Source organism: Temnothorax longispinosus, unplaced genomic scaffold (assembly GCF_030848805.1).
Source record: "Temnothorax longispinosus isolate EJ_2023e unplaced genomic scaffold, Tlon_JGU_v1 HiC_scaffold_50, whole genome shotgun sequence".
Classification (NCBI taxonomy): domain Eukaryota; kingdom Metazoa; phylum Arthropoda; class Insecta; order Hymenoptera; family Formicidae; genus Temnothorax; species Temnothorax longispinosus.
In genome coordinates, this window is record NW_027270341.1 from 1 (window position 1) to 10061 (window position 10061).

Here is a 10061-nt window from a genome sequence, read left to right on the forward strand (position 1 = left end):
TGATATAAAGAATAAAATGTAAAATCGGTACATGTGTTATAATTTGTTGATAGAAATAAACTTTATTAATTTTAATGTTTACGGAGAATATATTTCGGCTTATACCCAGTAAGAAATGAAACGAGTCGATGTCGATCGAAGTTTCATTTCTCACTGGGTATATTACAAACGGAATAATTTATTGAATTTCAAAAACATTTGGAAGAGTACACACGTATATGTTATCTTTCACATCTATATACGTTACTTTACATTTAATAGTATCCAAAGGCACAATCTTCTTCATGATTTGTTTGTTCCTACTATTCCGTACACTCATAATATGAGTAATATTAGAAATTGGCTCTACTTCATATTCCGTAACTGTTAGGTAACATTTATTTTGGAAATGAATGAAACTCGATATTTGAACTATAGCGGATGATTGCAGTTGAATAACAGTATCGTTAGTTTTTTTGGTCGTTCATACAAGGTGCTGTGGAAAATCATATTTTTATATACACATCTATCAAATACTTTAACGGTATCCTGATCATTTTCAGAATTAATAGTTTTTTTTTAACAAAACTTTTCAAATCTTCAACACCTACTCTTTCTTCTATTAGGACAGCACCGCATTTCAGTAACGTTGTATTGCATTATTAATTTTCGGGGGTTAAATAAGCCTTTACAATATAGTTCACATGTATCTGTCTTATATTCATTATTATATTTTGAAATGTACTTCTTTGCAAAGTTTTCGTAGCAATTTGAAAAAGTAATCCATTAGGACCAGGGATATTTTGTTTAAATGGAAAATACCATTTTCATACGGAAATGCGGAGGTAGCCATAGTGGACCATTCATACGAACACTTTGAACTGTATGTAATATGAGTGAATATTGAAAGTCATAACGCTTTTTACCATATAATATCTCAGTTTCTCCAATAAAACGCGTTAAATCAATTTCACATTGTTGTAAATCTTCTTCTGAAATACTTTGGAGAAAGAAGAACATTAATACTTCGCACTAAAAGTACAAACGAAGCTAACGCATTATCGTCTAAAATGCCTGTAAGACACGGCACACTATAAAATAAAGTCCATGACCGCCATTCACTCGCTTTAAGTTTACCGTCTTTAAATGACCGCGGTAAACGATGGATTTCTTTCGGAGGCTTTATATTTAATAATCTTTTATCAACATTGTCTCTTGCTTTCGCGATAAATAAAATGGAGAACTAGGAGAGTTCCACTCAGCCCACAGTTGGCGCGCAACTCCTAACAAGTGACCGTGCATATATTCTACGGGATATCCCCATACACAATCAAAATATTTTAATTCTGTCAAAATTGAAGGACCCCTTTAACACCATTAACTGGTCTTTGCAACCGCTTAACTTCTTCTACATCTTTTAGAGATTTTACATGGTTTCTCTGTAAATCGTTTTCTGTAAAAGGATATCGCATACTACCATGTAGATGCTCACCATTTGCATAGCACCAGCTACATCCAAAATAGCCGTTAAACTAATATCGGTTTTGCATTACAGGGCGAGCGACTGAGTCTACTGATGCGCATAATGGCCGTAAAAAAAATGTAATGTTTTCATTGTTGCTATTCAATATGGTGATACCATTGTTCATTAATTTTTCTATCTGTTTAATGAAAATCTGTAGATATAGATTCATAAAATCTGCTTTGGGTTCACATTTAGTCATCCATAAACCTGCTAAAATTAAAGTTTAAAATCTGTATTTAGGCGGTATCTCATTTAATATTAATAACACAGGCCAAATACTGTTTTTACCACTTTTGAATACAGGAAAACCATCTGTATTAAAGTTAAAAGTTAAAACTCTACATTTTTCATTATGTGCAATATCCTTATACAAATGACTATCGTATACATCCGAAATATTATTTGTTTCTTGTAATCTAGTGTTTACGTTTTCCAAATTATTCATTATAACTTCTCGCATATTTTTATCTTCTAACAAGGCGCGAATTTGATATTCAACATTAATAGATAAAAAATAATTTGAAGAATTCGTAGAAATTTGATATCTTTCCTCACATTGACCGCACGTAGCACTTATATTCTTACCAATATGATCTTTAGAGAGTGGATTTAACAGTAAACAGTAACATTGTGTACAGTAAAATACATACAATATTTTATCCGCAGGCGGGTTATATTTCTTTGACATCGTATATTTAGTAATATTAATATGCCTAAATTTTGGACCAACCAAAATTTTTATCAAATTTAATAAAGCATGTCTAGATTCATCGGAATGATGATAACGTAAACATAAAGCTTGGATCATTGTAAAAACTTGAGAAATCGACAAACCGGCAGCTTCAAACATGATAGTTTCATCATCATTTGTGTTATAATTTATGTCTGAACTTTCAAACAAATCAAAATCATCTTCGGAAACAGAACCATCATTGTCGATTTTATCGTTATAGTTTACATCTCTATCAGATTCTTTGCAACAGTTATCATCGTGAACAATATCATTCAAATTGCTGATATCTTCATTTTCATTGGACGAAACATCAATTGTGTTTTACATCTGTTGTGTTTAACTCACTCTGAATTAAATCCGCCAATGTACCAGCTGTTTGCTCATTTTGCATCGAATGTTTCAGTCTTGTATTTCCTGAAATATATATTGTTATTGTAAATGTAACTATATGAAATGGGTTAAGAAGATACTGGAGTCGTCCGTAATACTGACCAAACGTACTACTTACCCATATTTGTTTGCTTATTTTCTTTACTTTTGGAGGATTTTTTATTCTGTACAAGGAAAGCGAAAAAAAAAATAAAAAAGTACGATGTGCGTGGTCGGTATCACAGACGACTCCAGTATCGCCTTCCGTCTCCGTCCAGATATTTCCTACTAGGCCAGTCATATTAGACATCAATTCGTCCAATTAATCTTCCCACGTTGCAACCACTATAAATCGCTTTGATTTAAGGTGCTATAAGTGGGATTTATTTTGCTTCGCAAAATTAACGCAGAATGAAAAATTATTAACATTATCAACAAAAAACGCGATTTTTTATATTTTTTCTTAAATAACTTTTCAAAAAAACTTTATTCCGGGTTAATTTTGCGAAGCAAAATAAATTCCACTTATAGTACCTCAAATCAAAACGATTCATAGTGGTTGCAACCTAGGAAGATTAATTGGACGATTCAATGTCTAATATAACTGGCCTATACGTCCATGTAAAAAGTAAATGTTATATGCAAAATATATTAACCTTCTTGAACGTGTTTCATCCATCGTTGATATGTTTGACGGTTCACTTTCGCTGCTGAGAACCCTGGCTCCAAAAAAGCTTTGTAGCTCTTTCTCTTATTTGAGTTTGATGTACTATTCATTGCGTAATGATCCAATATCTTCACTACAATTCTAATATCATAGAGAAATAATAATTAGCTAAGGTTATAAAATTATTACGTATTAAAAAGTATTCACCGTACAGTTTTGGAAAATTAAGATCACCTGTATATTACTTGATGAAATAATTTGTTGTTATTCCCGCTAGATACACGGTATCTTTAACCGTCACAATATTATCGTTGACAGAACGAAGAAAGGCAAAACGGCCGGCCAAAGCGATGTCGCCACCGAGTTTGGTCACCACCGCTAACAGTTGTACAAATCAGTTGCGTTGCTCGTTGAAATATCTTGTAACTCGAGATGCTCAAACGATCGTACAAGTGCAAAGCAATAATATAATTAATTGCGTGTAATTGGTGGAGAACGTTTGACCGTAAGGCCAAAACACTCGACTCGACACTCTCGATAATCCGGATCACGCTCTACTATGCGCTAACAATTCTAAAATCATAGAACGTACAGAAATAATAATTAGCTAAAGTTATAAAATTTTACGTATCAAACGGTGTTCACCGTAGTTTTGGAAAATTAAGATCATCTGTATATTACCTGATGGAACAATTTGTTGATTATTCCCGCTAAATACACGGTATCTTTAACCGTCACAATATTATCGTTGACAGAACGAAGAAAGGCAAAACGGCCGGACGATGCGATATCGCCACCGAGTTTGGTCACCACCGCTAACAGTTGTACAAATCAGTTGCGTTGCTCGTTGATCAACATCTCATAACTCGAGATGCTGGAGAAGATTCAAACGATCGTACAAGTGCAAAGCAATAATATAATTAATTGCGTGTAATTGGTGGAGAACGTTTGACCGTAAGGCCAAAACACTCGACTCGACACTCTCGATAATCCGGATCACGCTCTACTATGCGCTCACAATTCTAAAATCATAGAACGTACAGAAATAATAATTAGCTAAAGTTATAAAATTTTACGTATCAAACGGTGTTCACCGTAGTTTTGGAAAATTAAGATCATCTGTATATTACCTGATGGAACAATTTGTTGATTATTTCCGCTAAATACACGGTATCTTTAACCGTCACAATATTATCGTTGACAGAACGAAGAAAAGCAAAACGACCGGCCGATGCGATATCGCTACCGAGTTTGGTCACCACCGCTAACAGTTGTACAAATCAGTTGCGTTGCTCGTTGACCAACATCTCGTAACTCGAGATGCTGGAGAAGATTCAAACGATCGTACAAGTGCAAAGCAATAATATAATTAATTGCGTGTAATTAGTGGAGAACGTTTGACCGTAAGGCCAAAACACTCGACTCGACACTCTCGATAATCCGGATCACGCTCTACTATGCGCTTACAATTCTAAAAACATAGAACGTACAGAAATAATAATTAGGCTATAGTTATTTGTGTAACAAGTGCGGAAAGTTGAAAATTGGACACGGGTGCGGAGTGGACGCACGAGCCGAAGGCGAGTGCGATCGGGTGCACGCGTGTCTAATTTTCAACCCGCACGTGTGTTACACACACTATTTTATATTACACGTGCGTGGGAAGTGACCCATTACGCGCGTGTTTTTTGTGCGACAAATAGCCAAGTCACACAAAAAATACGCGCATAATGGGCCACTTTCCACGCACGTGATCACACGTGAGATCAATAAAGGTTATAAAATTTTTACGTATCAAACGGTGTTCACCGTAGTTTTGGAAAATTAAGATCATCTGTATATTACCTGATGGAACAATTTGTTGATTATTCCCGCTAGATACGGTATCTTTAACCGCCACAATATTATCGTCGACCGTAAGGCCAAAACACTCGACTCGACACTCTCGCAGTCCCGACGCTCTACTGCAATTCTAATATCATAGAATAGAGAAATAATAATTAGCTAAGGTTATAAAATTATTACGTATCAAAAAGTGTTCACCGTACAGTTTTGGAAAATTAAGATCACCTGTATATTATTTGATGTGGAATGATTTATTCCCGCTAGATACACGCGGTATCTTTAACCGTTAAACTACGAATACACGACCACGACACTTTTGTGTCTAGATCAGACTAAGACTTGATCGAGTGTGTACAAATAATACTAAGGCCGGTATTCATAATCAGATCTTATTTCAAGACCGTCTTAAGTAATATCTTAAGATGCTAATACGGCTCTGTGATTGGTTAATGACATCTTAAGATTGTACTTAAGATGGTCTTAAATATAAGAACCGACTAGGCTGCGTTCGGGGAGCGCACTATTAGCGCTATTTGCTTATTCTATCCTTGTTCTACACTTAATAAGCGATAAAGATAGAATGATGCAATAGCGCTAATAGCGCGCTCCCCGAACGCAGCCTATGAATACCGGCCTAATAGCGAATTCGAGCGCTTGCACTAGTGCACACTGAGTGCGCACTAAGGCTTGTTCTTAATCAATTGTTATATTTACAGATCGATCATCTTAAATACTTCTTAAGCGGGGAGCACACACTTCTGCACAACGCATAATGCGTAAGCATAAGAAAATTGATTGGTCCATACACATGTGCATAAGGAAATAGACCAATCAATTTTCTTATGCTACGCATTATGCGTTGTGCAGAAGTGTGTGCTCCCCGCTTTAGCGTATGAAATGATTTGTACAGCATCCACATAGATATTACAGATTTTTTTATTGGCTAAAAAGTTTTTAAATGTGTATTTAAGGCCAGTATTCATAGTCGATTCTTATATTTAAGACCATCTTAAGTACAATCTTAACATATCATTAACCAATCACAGAGCCGTATTAGCATCTTAAGATATTATACTTAAGACGGTCTTGAAACAAGATCTGAGTATGAATACCGGCCTAAGCGACTTTAAATATAAGAATAGATTATTGTTCGCGAAATCGCTGACCTTTCCCGACGATGGAAGCGGGATGAAAAGGACGCGCGTGGAAGGTGTTAACTAATTATTCACTTTATTTTTGTGTAACTCAGACCACAGTCTGAGCCGTCTTTAATGCGTCAAAATTGATACAATCTGACCTGAGAAATGATGAGCTGTGAACAAATGAGATGTCTTTCGAGTCCGTATATGCGAGAGGCAATTATATTAATCGCCTTCCTCTTCGATGAATCGCCCGTGAGCCGGTGAAACACGTGGCGGTCGGCACTCGCGCACGTGTGAGCTTGAGTTGTTGTGTTGAGGCACCAGAGCTGATGAGCGGTCTATTTCACAAGTTATAAGAAGATCTAGGCAGCGTGGTCACTGCGATATGCACTTTTAACCGGAGTCACAATGCGAAAACGTACAGAGCACACGTTACGCGTCTCGTCACAGCGCGGCCATTTGTACAAGTGTCTCGATCGCGAGGAAGACGTTGGCGATGAGCGCGCCCGTGCGGGCGCAAGCTGCCGCGGTGATCAAGCGTCGCTACCCGATCGATACTGCCATCTGATCGGACGGCGCAGCGTTAACGGAATCTCGAACAATTATAAACCAGTCTTAGTGCGCACTCAGTGTGCACTAGTGCAAGTGCCCGAATTCGCTATAAAGCCGGTATTCATAATCAGATCTTATTTTAAGATCTGACCGTCTTAGGCTGCGGTCCACTTGACGCTACAAATGCTTCAGAGCGTTCTTCTTCTCCTTCTTTCTTCATTGAAAGAAAAGAGAAGAGGAATGCTTCGAAGCATTTGTAGCGTCAAGTGGACCGCAGCCTTAAGGTGCCTTTTCATGCTGACGCTCGACGCTCATTTTCAGCGGCAAGAAGGTCGCATGACTACAATTGACGCCGGCGTCAATTGAAATTCATGAAAAGGAAAACAGCGTCAAAATTTCGGCGTCTTCGCGCTGCTTTGGCTTTGACGCTTGAAGTTGGAAAAATCCAACTTCTCTTTCTTGACGCTGGCATCATATGATGTCACATGACGATGCTCAACGCTGTTTTTCAGCGTCCCATGAATTGGCACCTTTAAGCGTAGGCTACATCTATCGTAATGTTCACCTTAAGCTCGTCGTAACGGTCGTAAAGGCCATTGCACGTAACAAAGTTTTGGTCATAATCGTAAGGTTTAAGAAAATAGACCAATCACGGTCGATTATTCTCCTCGTGCTTGAAGAATAATCAAGTGTGATTGGTCTATTTTCTTACGGCCTTACGATTAAAACTAAAACTTTGTTACGTGCAATGGCCTTAACGCTCGTCGTAATCGCTATCGTAAGCTCATCGTATGAGTTGATTCAGCTTCAACTCTTTACAATTACGACGCTTGTCTGGCGTTACAACATAACCTAACCTGTCAGGTTTCTCGACGTGCGAAGAAAAATGTGTTTATAGATAAATTGGCATAGATATACGGTTTACGACGACTTCATTGCTTACGACCACGATCAAAGCGTTACGATAGATGTAGCCTTACCCTTAAGTAATATCTTAAGATGCTTATACGGCTTTGTGATTGGTTAATGACATCTTAATAAGATTGTACTTAAGACGGTCTTGAAATAAGATCTGATTATGAATACCGGCCTAAGTCTGATCACGGCTTAAAGAGGGTCGATTCTGTATCTTGGGACGAGGTGAAAATTACAAAAGTGAGGAAATTCACTAGAGAATCTAAATTTTTATTTGTCGAAATCTAGTAAATCTGTTCACTTTTGTAATTTTCACCTTTGTCTCAAAATATAGAATCGACCTCAAGGTCATAAGACACTCGACTCGGACGCTCTCGACACTCTCGACAATCCCGATGGTCCCGATCACGCTGCCGTGTCGTGATTCTGTGCCGCGACGCATTTGTTTTTTTGGCGGGTACGTTCTACTATGCGCTCGCATTTTGCAATGCTCGTGAGCATCATTTATCTGTGTTTTACATTTGGTGAACATTTTACAATAAGATATTTTATTGGTTTTACAATAAGGATGAAATGAATCTTAACGTTAATGCATATCCGTAACTTTTGTTTCGCGGCGCTTGGTTTGTTGCCGGCAACTTCATCTGTGATTGGCCGCATGGCGAAGGAATACATGTATCCTGGTACGTGATTGGTTAGTTGGGCTGTGAAACGCTATACGTGGCGAGAGTGCGTTGTAGCGCCAAGGGCGTTCATTGTTTCACGAACTTCACGAAGAGGCGAAGCAGAGGCAATCCGGTCGTTTCGCCGTGCCGTTCCAAGTGTTTCTAGAAGTGTTTTGTGTGCCAAGAGGAATATCTTTCGAGAAGCGAAAAGGAATAAGGAAGTGGAGACGGGTTTATTTGCGAGAATAAACAGGATATATTGGTGGTAAGTAAATTAACCTTTTTCTGTAATCTTCCAGATAGCAATACGTGTTTTTTCATGCTGAGTCCCGACAGTGGCCGGGGATTCAAGCATTACGTCGGCGTTGATTCTATATTGTAAAATAACATTCCTACTTTTGTATTTTTTTTTCGATATTTTTCTTGTTTCATCGTTTGCAATCATTCGTCTGTCAACACGAATTCATTTTTCTACTAGATACATGTATATAATACATAACTTCCATTACGTCGCATTTTTAACATGGATTATAATTAAATTGAAATTCTCTTTCTGATGTGTTATACATTTCCAAAAAACTCAATATATGAACAAGGCATTTAGACCGGCATAACGAGTATAGAGCTGTTTGTGAAATTTTATTTAAAAGGATTATTTACTTGACCCATTATGTGATTTGTGTTGCAGGTAGCGTGGCTACGAGTCGATACGCAGACGATTCTGACGATAGCAGGTCACGTTATGTCACGTCTGACGGTATAATCACCGCTATATTCCAGCCGCATAAATTTTTCGAATTTCCATCCTAATTGCACAGCACCTGAAAACAATATAAGAATAAATAATCACACCTTAACTTAACTGTCACAACAATCACTCAGCTGATGCGAGCACGCGTTCTTAAAGTAGTAGACCCAAGTCTAGAGAACATGGCTGCCTTAAGGTACCCTTTCAAGCTTAGGCCCCATTTTCATGAATCACACTATAAACTTTTGGACGATTGCTTGTTAAAATTCCCCAGAATTACTAAAATTGATCGTAAATGAATATTACAGGCTTTATGAGATCCTTTATGCAATATAAATTCAATTTAACACATGTATAAATGCATAATCCATAAGAATAAACTCAGAAAATTAAAATAAAATATAAATAAATAAATTAAAAGCTGATTATTCATAAGAACATAACCTTTTGTGCCTAAAGAATATTGCTAAAATAATAATTATCTTACTAACATTTCTCAAACATGATTGTTATAAACAATTTATATTATTATTATTTATATTATTAACAAACCTAGCTAATGTGACTACTGGAACTATCACAAAAAGTCAAACAACTTTTGATTATAAACCATTATTGTATCTCTCAAAATAAACTAATTAATAACAAAATTTATCATAAAATTATTATTAAAAATAATGAATAAAATCACTACAGACACTCAGCAGAGCATGTCAAGTAACCTCACAAAAACCCCACATCATATCTCTTCTTAATTCCGAGATATAATTAAAAATTACAGAAGTCCATAAAACACAGAAATTTTGAACAACCTAAAATAATGCCCTTAATTATCTGAACACAACAAAAGAAACCCCATCTTTTTATCTCTTACCGTTCTCGAGTTATAAATTATTAAAGTTTCACGTCCGCCATTTTAAA

At 36.7% G+C, this 10061-nt stretch overlaps 2 pseudogenes; both read right to left on the reverse strand.

Annotated features, from left to right (window-relative positions):
• Positions 1–1005: 1005 nt before the first annotated feature.
• On the reverse strand, positions 1006–1703 carry LOC139824662 (uncharacterized; annotated as a pseudogene).
• Positions 1704–1726: 23 nt separating this feature from the next.
• LOC139824659 (uncharacterized) lies at positions 1727–5649 on the reverse strand (annotated as a pseudogene).
• Positions 5650–10061: the final 4412 nt, after the last annotated feature.